Source organism: Schistocerca americana, chromosome 2 (assembly GCF_021461395.2).
Source record: "Schistocerca americana isolate TAMUIC-IGC-003095 chromosome 2, iqSchAmer2.1, whole genome shotgun sequence".
Taxonomy (NCBI): domain Eukaryota; kingdom Metazoa; phylum Arthropoda; class Insecta; order Orthoptera; family Acrididae; genus Schistocerca; species Schistocerca americana.
Window position 1 is genome coordinate 997,799,912 of NC_060120.1, and position 12,046 is coordinate 997,811,957.

The following is a 12,046-nucleotide window of genomic DNA, read 5'->3' on the forward strand; positions in this document are numbered from 1 at the left end:
ACGAGCACTGGCAAAAAGGGCGTTCCTGGCTAGAAACGGTCTTATGGTATCAAACACAGGCCTTAATTTGAAGAAGAAGAAGTCTCTAAGAAACACGTTTGGAGCAGAGTAGTGAAACGTGGAGCGTGGAAAAAGCGGAAAAGAAGAAGATCGAAGCATATGAGATGTGGTGCTACAGAAGAATGTTGAAGATCACGTGGACTGATAACGTAAGGAATGAAGGGGTCCTCCGGAGAATCGGTGAGGGAATGAATATGTGGAAAACACCGATAAGGGGAAGGGACAGGATGGTAGGACATCTGATAATATATCACATAATAATTTCCATGTTACTAGAGAGAACTGTAGAGGGAAAAAACTGTAGGGGGAAAACAGAGATTGGAATACATTCAAAAAGTAATTGAGAGCGTAGGTTGCATGTACTACTCTGAAATGAAGAGGTAGGACCAGGAGAGGAATTTGCGGCGGGTCGCATAAAACTAGCGAGAAGACTGATGACTCAGAATTAAAAGAGAAAGTAAGTAAGTAGATGTAACGTCATATTCAAACTGCCTAATCTCGTCCATGTGGTATTGTGTCGTACATACTACCATATGCGTTAGTAGAGAGTTGAAAATTTGTTAATCGCCGACTTGAGTCCGAAGTAAGTTGCCGTCTCGAAGATGCAGGTTCGTCGCTAATTCCGTCAGCGTCTCTCAGACGCAATATCGTTGTAGAAATTCTGATAATGGTTGTTATTTTTATCAGTAACTCTAAGAATAACGTTCAAGATATAGTCTCACGTAATATTCTCCTTTGGTGGTTTTATTACTCTTGTGTATTATATAATACTTCTAGTGCCCCAATAGCTGTTAAGGCAGGAAAAGTTGTTCCACAGCAACACAAAAGCAAAATCCATCCATGTTTGTTTCTCTCAGTGGGATCATCAAAGTGTTTCGTTTCTACACTCGCCACTCAGTTCCGAATGCAAATGCACAAAGAAAATGCGGTATTATTTCTTCGTACAGGGTACTCTCTTTCACGGTGCTCGAGGCTCAGTAGCGACCCGGGCGCTCTGAGTTGACAAGAATATGAAACAATTTTCACTGAATGATTAATAAAAAGATTTTTTCCCCACTTACCGCCTCTGTCCCATGGTTCAGTTAGTTTGTAATATGTTGTTTGCTTTGGTTTGTGGGGATCTCAACTGCGCGGACATCAGCGGTAATATGTTTTTATACACTGAACAACAGAATTAAAGCGTCAGTTATCGAAAACCCCGTAATTGCTACCCATTGCGACGCCGAAGTTCAAATTTGACTCAAAGGTGCCCGCAATCATCCCGTGTGACAGCGGCAAAGCGCGGCACCCCCCGAGGTCACGCTTCGAACAGCAGTGTGTAGACGCATGAGGGAAAAAGACCACATCTCAGAAATTCATGTGAGGTGTAACGTGGGTTAATGATGTCACATTGGCACCAAATTTTCCCAGAGTTTTTTTCAAAGCCACAGTGGACGCGTCACATAATAGGAAGGCCATTAGACCACATCTCAACCGTTCTTTTGACGCCTCTGCGATGAAGTGAGAACCGCGAACCCTAGCGTTGGAATCAAGCGTGTTTCTTATGGGTGCTCGAGAAAAACATCTCAAAGACACTGCACCTCAGAATGGACTCGAAAAGACCCAGGAGAGGGCATAAAGAGAGTTAGGGACGTCCAGTTTTAAACATTACGCACTCGAAAGGGACAATTAGCAGAGTGATATGCAGCAGGACAGCGTTCCTGAAAGACTATGCCATTGCGGACACCTCCCATCCCTCCGAAGAAAGATTTAATCTTTTTCTATGGACATGGCGCTACTGCAATACCATCGAACATTACCTCGTCCCTTTGGAGTGTAGTGTGGCTATACGATTTTGTTTTGTATGCAGAGCGGAAGGAGTAGAGACCGTTCGGAATCATTTGACGAAACTGGAACGGAATTCGATGTAGGACAAGTGCTTATGTTTCTTCATCCCTCCTTTTTCGCGTCCTCATGCGGTGTGCACATGGAGGAGCGGAGCGTTGCTATGCACGTGAATGAAGTGGCTAATGGTCTCTCTAATTCTCCCTTGTTAGACAACACCATTGACGCCCCTTGATCACCTTTGTTGGGTAGTTTAAAAATGTCCCTGTACAGAGATACTCATTTACTGATGCCTACCAGCAGTTGGAACTAGCGACCTGCTCTACACTACCATCCGCTAACAGCATGCCTTTCTGGTCGGTCAGTAGAGATCGGTAGATGGATGTTTCTGTACAAAAATATATAACTGCGGAACAAAAGTGTGATGCTAAATTGCCGTTTTATTCACATGTATTTCAGTGTCACCTCCCCTCGCACACTGGTGGGCACGACAAAGGAGGGCTGAAAAATCATAAACACCCTCTTCTGCTTGGCATCACTTACAGATTTCGTCGATCGGTTTTTAGCGGCCTTAGTGGTTCTGCACTGTATACCAAAACAAGACTTGCAATCACGCTACACTCCTCATCGGTGGGATCACTTTCAATGGGATTCCAGTCTCGCAATGTACTGAGAAAGGGGTGGATTCTTCCAGAAGACATCAGCAGCGGCAAACTTAGTCAAGAATGTTAAGTTGTACATTACACTGAAAACTGTCGTTTTCGAAAGCAGAATGTGTGAAAATGGATTCGTCTTGGGGAGGATTGTTTCATTGACACCAAAATATCACCTCTTGAGGCCTTTTCGTGTCTATCCTGAGTGACAGTGGGTCTGAAATGTTTTCTTTGGCCATCGATAACAAACGCGGGTGATTTCAACGCCACGCGTCACGGTTGTGACCACTATTGCAGTGGCGTCAAAACAAGATAGCAGAATTATGGTGAAATTTGATGGCAATGCCTCATCGGTAACACACCTGACCCCCCCACCCCCCCACCCCTACGCGTGTCAACACCTCGCTCTTTCAAGCGTCGTGGAACACGACGTTGACGTGTCTGAGCGCCACACTTGTGCATCATTACGGAGGGAGATAGGAGGCACCTCTGAGTCACATGTCGCAGTGGGAGACACTTACGAGGTTTGAAAAAAAGTAATTCTGTAATTGTGCTGTGCTGCGTAGTTTCAAATTTTGAAGTGAAACTTTAAGAAGGAAGTAAAGAAGCAGTCGTAACTGACATGTTACGGAAGTTTGTCACAGGAGCGGAATTAGTGTCTGGCCACATCAAACCCATCAGATGACCGATGCCAAAAAACACGAAGGAAAATCAAAGTTTTCTTTTTGTCACTCGGTTTGGAAATGAGCTCTTAAAATTTGGAAGTTAAACTTCAAGAAGGAAGTAAAGAGGCAGTTGTAACTGACATGTTACAAAAGTTTGTCACAGGAGTGGAATTAGTGTCTGGCCACATCAGATCCATCAGATGACCGATGCCAAAAAACACGAAGGAAAATCAAAGTTTTCTTTTTGTCTCTCGGTTTGGAAATGAGCTCTTCAATTGAAGTCACCAGGGTTCTCTGTGGAGGGACTACAGAGCTCCTGTAAAGTGCAGAGGCGTCGGCGCGCTGCCACAAACACGCGCGCGAGGCGAGGAGCCCCAGAGGCAGCGACTACCTAGCTGCCCTCCAGCAACGCCTCCTACGCCGCGCCCCCTAGCGCCACGTCGCCGGGGTAGCGAAGCGCAGCTAACGACTCTTTCTGCGTACACTTCAAACGCAGTCATTTCTATGCAGGGCGCCGCGATAGCAATCAGGCGCGCCCGGCCCTACGTCATCACGCGGTCGTTACGCGCCGGGGTACGGCCAGGGCGTGCCACCCAGACAGCCCGCACCACGTGCCACCCCCACAGGTCCCCGGCACCTCGCAGGGGGCTACCTGCGGGCTGTTTACCCGCCGTGGGAGGCTGTGAGCGGCACCGTTCTCCTGCTAAAGGTGATGACAGACCGTTCTCGGAAGACAGCTATTCTTCAGTATAAACCACCAGGGTACGCAGAGAGTAACGAGTGCAGGTATCATCATCATTGGTTCCTTGTTACGTATGCGCATCAGTGTGTTGGTTCTTTTTTCTTCTGTCGAACAGTCTTCCAATAGACATGTCAGCTACTTTGACCTGACGTTTTCTGCACAGTCGTAACTGCACCTCTGTGTGGACTATGCTTGTGAGTATAGGATAATCGTTTTGCAACCCATACTTCCAGATATACCCCCGCCCCCCCTTCCACCATCTGCTGGTCAGGGAAACAAGCATTAAGGGCTTGCTTGTGTCTTACACAACCTAAAAATATACGTTCTACGAGTCGGGGCGTGGAATGTCAGAAGCGTGAATGTGGTAGGGAAACTAGAAAATCTGAAAAGGGAAATGCAAAGGTTCAATCTAGATATAGTAGGAGTAAGTGAAGTGAAGTGGAACGAAGACAAGGATTTCTGGTCAGATGAGTATCGGGTAATGTCAACAGCAGCAGAAAATGGTATAACAGGTGTAGGATTCGTTATGAATAGGAAGGTAGGGCAGAGGGTGTGGTACTGTGAACAGTTCAGTGACCGGGTCGTTCTAATCAGAATCGACAGCAGACCAACACCGACAACGATAGTTCAGGTATACATGCCGACGTCGCAAGCTGAAGATGAACAGATAGAGAAAGTGTATGAGGATATTGAAAGGGTAATGCAGTATGCAAAGGGGGACGAAAATCTAATAGTCATGGGCGACTGGAATGCAGTTGTAGGGGAAGGAGTAGAAGAAAAGGTTACAGGAGAATATGGGCTTGGGAGTAGGAATGAAAGAGGAGAAAGACTAATTGAGTTCTGTAACAACTTTCAGCTCGTAATAGCGAATACCCTGTTCAAGAATCACAAGAGGAGCAGGTATACTTGGAAAAGGCCGGGAGATACGGGAAGATTTCAATTAGATTACATCATGGTCAGACAGAGATTCCGAAATCAGATACTGGATTGTAAGGCGTACCTAGGAGCAGATATAGACTCAGATCACAATATAGTAGTGATGAAGAGTAGGCTGAAATTCAAGACATTACTCAGGAAGAATTAATACTCAAAGAAGTGGGATACGGAAGTACTAAGGTATGACGAGATACGTTTGAAGTTCTCTAACGTTATAGATACAGCAATAAGGAATAGCGCAGTAGGCAGTACAGTTGAAGAGGAATGGACATCTCTAAAAAGGGCTATCACAGAAGTTGGGAAGGAAAATATAGGTACAAAGAAGGTAGCTGCGAAGAAACCACGGGTAACAGAAGAAATACTTCAGTTGATTGATGAAAGGAGGAAGTACAAACACGTTCCGGCAAAATCAGGAATACAGAAATACAAGTCGCTGAGGAATGAAATAAATAGGAAGTGCAGGGAAGCTAAAACGAAATGGCTGCAGGAAAAATGTGAAGACATCGAAAAAGATATGATTGTCGGAAGGACAGACTCAGCATACAGGAAAGTCAAAACAACCTTTGGTGACATTAAAAGCAACGGTGGTAACATTAAGAGTGCAACGGGAATTCCACTGTTAAATGCAGAGAAGAGAGCAGATAGGTGGAAAGAATACATTGAAAGCCTCTATGAGGGTGAAGATTTGTCTGATGTGATAGAAAAAGAAACGGGAGTCGATTTAGAAGAGATAGGGGATCCAGTATTAGAATCGGAATTTAAAAGACCTTTGGAGGACTTACGGTCAAATAAGGCAGAAGGGATAGATAACATTCCATCTGAATTTCTAAAATCATTGGGGGAAGTGGCAACAAAACGACTATTCACGTTGGTGTGTAGAATATATGAGTCTGGCGACATACCATCTGACTTTCGGAAAAGCATCATCCACACAATTCCGAAGACGGCAAGAGCTGACAAGTGCGAGAATTATCGCACAATCAGCTTAACAGCTCATGCATCGAAGCTGCTTACAAGAATAATATACAGAAGAAAGGAAAAGAAAATTGAGAATGCGCTAGGTGACGATCAGTTTGACTTTAGGAAAAGTAAAGGGACGAGAGAGGCAATTCTGACGTTACGGCTAATAATGGAAGCAAGGCTAAAGAAAACTCAAGACACTTTCATAGGATTTGTCGACCTGGAAAAAGCGTTCGACAATATAAAATGGTGCAAGCTGTTCGAGATTCTGAAAAAAGTAGGGGTAAGCTATAGGGAGAGACGGGTCATATACAATATTTACAACAACCAAGAGGGAATAATAAGAGTGGACGATCAAGAACGAAGTGCTCGTATTAAGAAGGGTGTAAGACAAGGCTGTAACCTTTCGCCCCTACTCTTCAATCTGTACATCGAGGAAGCAATGACGGAAATAAAAGAAAGCTTCAGGAGTGGAATTAAAATACATGGTGAAAGGATATCAATGATACGATTCGCTGATGACATTGCTATCCTGATTGAAAGTGAAGAAGAATTAAATGATCTGCTGAACGGAATGAACAGTCTAATGAGTACACAGTATGGTTTGAGAGTAAATCGGAGAAAGACGAAGGTAATGAGAAGTAGTAGAAATGAGAACAGCGAGTAACTTAACATCAGGATTGATGGTCACGAAGTCAATGAAGTTAAGGAATTCTGCTACCTAGGCAGTAAAATAACCAATGACGGACGGAGCAGGGAGGACATCAAAAGCAGACTTGCTATGGCAAAAAAGGCATTTCTGGCCAAGAAAAGTCTACTAATATCAAATACCGGCCTTAATTTGAGGAAGAAATTTCTGAGGATGTACGTCTGGAGTACAGCATTGTATGGTAGTGAAACATGGACTGTGGGAAAACCGGAACAGAAGAGAATCGAAGCATTTGAGATGTGGTGCTATAGACGAATGTTGAAAATTAGGTGGACTGATAAGGTAAGGAATGAGGAGGTTCTATGCAGAATCGGAGAGCAAAGGAATACGTGGAAAACACTGATACGGAGAAGGGACAGGATGATAGGACATCTGCTAAGACATGAGGGAATGGCTTCCATGGTACTAGAGGGAACTGGAGAGGGCAAAAACTGTAGAGGAAGACAGAGATTGGAATACGTCAAGCAAATAATTGAGGACGTAGGTTGCAAGTGCTACTCTGAGATGAAGAGGATAGCACAGGAAAGGAATTAGTAGCGGGCCGCATCAAACCAGTCAGTAGACTGATGACCAAAAAAAAAAAAAGGTTTCGTTTGTCCCTAATTAAACTTTTACTTAATACACATTTAAAAAAAAAAATTAGCTAGTTGACACACGTTTGAAGTGTGGTCTAAATTTGGGCTAGTCTTAAAAATATTGAGGTATTACTGAGAAAATCACAGTAAAATGAAGGAAAGAACAACTCACGTAAAGAATATTGAAACATTTCATAAAATAGTAGAAAAGTAATATGGTATATTTCTATTTTTAAATCACGATTCGTCAGAGACTGTGGTCACATAATGTAGGATGTTCTAATTTATCGAATAAACTGAAAAATATAGATTTCCTTATATACTCATGCACATTCGTTGTGTGCCCTCATAATACACGTTATGCACATAACCCTTGGCTTTCCTTGCACTTTATCAGAAAAGTTTCCTTGACAAAAAATACATTCCACATCTTCAGCGTCTGGTTTGTTGTCCGGGAGGGCAGTCTAAATCACTCAAATCGTCATCAGTGAGTGGCGTTTCCGAATCATCTATTTATGACTTATCTGAAATATCTTCTTGCTTTCTTTCTTCTTCCATTTTTCTCAGCCTTCAACAGTGGGATGAGATTTGACCTTCTTCCTCAAACAAACGTTCGCTTCTCTTTCCCGCTTTTACTTTGGGAGGATGGGCAGAATTATTTTTTTTTTCTGTTTTTTACAGTAGATCTAGCATATTTTGTGAAATTACTTTGCAAGGAGTACCACTTATCAGGGCAGATCCTACTGATTCGTTGCTTTTAACTTTGTTTGCCTTAGGGATAGGAGCTGTTTCGTAGGGACTAACAGCCGATGAGGTTCAGCTGTTTGGCTAGGGCTCCTGCATTAAGGGAGCTGACACGTCTGACATACCTGGCGTAGGACTGTCCGAAATCAATGCTGTTGTTGCTCCGTTTTCTGTGGTATTAACAACGAGCTACAACGTTTTGCTGCTTCGTTCGTGTTCTCCAAATAGTCGGCTTCAGTTAAGAGAGTTTTGTTAAGAAACCATATACTTGTAACTCTAAAACCACTGACGGCCTTTTGTTTTGTTTATACCTCAGGATGTGCTTTTCTAAACAATTCCAGCAGTTTTTAAATGGATAGTGGTCCGTTTTAACGGCGAAGCCATTGCCGTACCTGCTCCCTGTAGTAAACTTTTAAAGGTCAACTGAAAGGTTCGTCTAAGGGGTGCAGTGTTTGCAATTTGGGCGAAGAGACACAATAATTACGCTATTACTCCTTGCACTATCCCTGAAATGGACATTATGCACCTGAGTTAAATGCATGTCAAGGCTGAGTAAATCCGGAGATTCCTTTGAGGGCTTTACTTTTTCTAAACAATGGTTGCAACGTGTACTGAAGATGTCGGTCTGCATCCAGTCTGATAGATGTGTAACATCAATTGTCTCCGAAGGAGCCTCTCTCATTAGTTAGTTGTTTATGTTCTTACGAGGGAATATGGGCAAAGGAAGGACATATTGTCCAGAAGCAGTCTTACAGGCAACCACTGTAATTGATTCACTGTAATGGTTGTATATTCCCATCCGTCTAGTAGTATAAGGAATTTAACTTTGTACAGTTGTTACCCCGTCTCATCTCCAATGTTGATCCCTTCAGCTGGAAAAATATTTCATGCAAGTCTCGTCGGACAGATCAAAGAAGATTTCGACATTTTATTTATTAAATCTCAAAGCACGCGAGGAATAAGTTCTACGATTTACGTAATGACAGTCTTCTTATGATGCTGAACAAAAAAAATCGATTCAAGCTCTTTCTGTATCTCCATCCTTAAACGGAATCTGTAGACCATTCTTTGTCGATAAATGGTGCCAAGTGTGCCAAGTGTGAAATAATAAAATTTCTCTTCAATGTGAAGTAGGTATGACATAATCTTCTTTTTCAGTCTTGAACCTACTACAAATTTCTTCAAATTCCCTATGGCTTTAATTTTGAAGGAGGGACTTGAGCATTGCGAAATGCATGTAACGTCGATCGTAGTACATTAAATATTTTAGTAGCCACACACCGTTGGGTGGCTTGCGGAGTATAAATGTAGATGTAGATGTGTTCAATAGTTTTATCTCTTGCAACAGGAAACGCTACGGCCACATCTGTTTCATTCCATTTCTTTCTCTATTCTTGCGGGATATATTTTGGCTTTGTTCTCGGAATTCCAGATCTAAAATAGCACAGGCTAGTTATATGGATCAAATGGTCCAAAATCTGCCTATAGGCCAAAATTAAACCATACGTCTAGCCTCAATTTAGACCATTAGACATAATTTTTAGGTAGTCACAAAACAATGAAAATTAGAAAGTATTAAAACAAAAGAAATTCTAAAAGCCAATATTATCCTTAACACAGCATTCTAGAGAAAAGACTGTTTCTAAACACAGGAACTGTATGAAAAAGTAATGAATGTTTATCTTCAAAAGTTTTATGATGCACGAAACTGAGGTTATGCCGACCACAATCGAATGCGACAATGCACTGCCTTGGCGGTTCTACAGAACAATTGGCGTGTCTGGAAGCAATGTTGTACATTCTTCGCGCTAGGATGCAACATCTGATAGGACGAAACATCGAACTAGTCCAAGTTTAGACCCTATACGTAATTTGAGCACATCCTCTACGATTTTTATAGGTAAACCTTCTAAATTGCAAACAGATTCACCGTGAACGTCTGGCGATGTATGAACCAAATGCATTGCCGAGTCCAGAAATAGTGGCAACAGTCTGACGAAATAGGCACAGACTTGGGTGATGCCGGTCGGGAAGGAAAGCCATTGACATCATCCACAGGGAAAGCTGTTCAGCCAGTCGAGGAACTGATTCACAGAAAAGTAGATTTTTCAACGATGAGGAAGATCACACATCGATTCTTGGATGGCTACGTGACGAAGAATCGGATTTTACAAATATTATCAACATCTACGAATTGTACGTTCTCGTGTTGAAATGTACGGAATTAGGCGCGCAAGTGACGGTTCGGAGCTGATACAGCCTATGGTCAAGCGCGGCAGACAGTGCAATGTCCCTCGAACAGTCAGAGATAATACGACCAGACAGATGCTCATGAGCACAATGAATTCGCTGACAGGACTATTATCCCTTTGAATTAAATTTAGTATGTGTACATAGTGATTGAGTTTTAATCACGATGGTGTGAAGCTCTGCAACAGAAAGAGGTGCAGTGAATTTCAAGATATTTAAGAACATTGTTGTGCTCTATTAGAAAACAGTAGCTAATTTCGTGTCACTGCTTAGACATAGTTAACCTTAAGTCAAGTGTATGCCGTTTATGGATCACTAAATGGAGACTGAAATTATATTCAACCAAAAGAGATTGATGAAAATATTTGTTTTATCTATTTCACCTGATTGTGTAAGGTACTGCAATTTTACGGTAGAAACAGATGTATGTATGCTTTGGTTCGGTAGGAGAGCCTGCAAGTTATTACTCAGCCGTAAGTTAAACGTTCAGTTCGAAAGTTTGTAAACGCTTTAAGTTCACTCGACTCCGCAGCATCCCAGTGCCTACAGAGCAGGTCGTCATTGCACTGCGACGATCCCTGCAGTTTCATGCGTGCCTTATCAACAATTATCATAAAAGGAAAGAAATAAAAGAACATTACAGGAATCGCCGAAGATTCAGAGAGTAGAAGTAAGCTAATTTATCCCACTACAAGTAAATGATTGTGCATATGAAAATACGACGGCGTCAGGCTAGTTGTTCAGACTGATGATTTTCATGGTGACAATATCTTGGAAGTGAGCGTACAATTACTGGTGTGCAGCGACTGACTGAAGCTGGGTATACAGTCTATGCTAACCTCCTGAAGGTTACATAATTTGCCGATGTATTCTAAATTGCTTTAACAGTTAACAGTAGGAATTAACGACGACATTACGAAATTTATTTTGTGTATAAATGTAAAGCATTAATTAAGATCAAGCGGACTCTGTGTGATTGTACTGTATCAGCGTGTGCATAGGACATACAAACGTCTACAACACTTAAAACATAATTATTCGAAACAATTCTGTACTAGAGGGCCTTTCCACAAACCGTCAGATAATCACAGTTACACGGCCACATAGTAGTTGTACAGTGGTGCGCACCAGTACAAAGATACACAACTAACAACTCCCTACTAGCAACAGTAAGGACAATATACGTTCTGCCACAGCAACGTGGATTGGTACTGGAGGACTGGGATGTTTGCCACTGAAGGTGGTTGAGCTGAAACATTTACTTTTCAGTTTTTCATTAAATTTCTCCAGTTCGACTCAAACATCATCACAGTTCTCGCAATCCGCCAGTCTGGACTACCAGACGTACTAGTTATAGGCCAGGAGTGAAACGAGTAAGACTCGCCCATCTGGACGAATCTGATATTGGCAGCAACGATAGCGAGCGCCTCCTCATGTGCTAAGAGTATCCGATCAATGTGAGACGGACGTTTTAAAGCAGACTTCTTTGCTGCTAAAGTGATCTCAGGCCAACTAATAACTCTCGCTGACCACATTCAAGTAGATCATAGAATAAAACCTCTTTTCATATAATACTCAAATTGAACAAACACACTGAAAAATCATTTAAGCAAGATTTCATAATCTCAGGTCTCACAAATTACAAAATAGGATAGGCAATACGATTACGAAACTACATTGACCACAACATAGTCACATACATAAAAGACACTTCACGTACTCAGTTACCACTACAAATGCCTACACATTAGTAAACAGTAGCGGCCATTGTAAGCTAAACCCAAGCTACTTAACTAGCGCACTCACAAATTACTTGGCGGTTTTTACAAAATGCATAACACTGTTGTTGTGGTTTACTCTGCTACTGGATTCGGTTCTAAGCCATCATCAGTGGCAACTATACAACATACAAAAGTGAAAAATGTGAC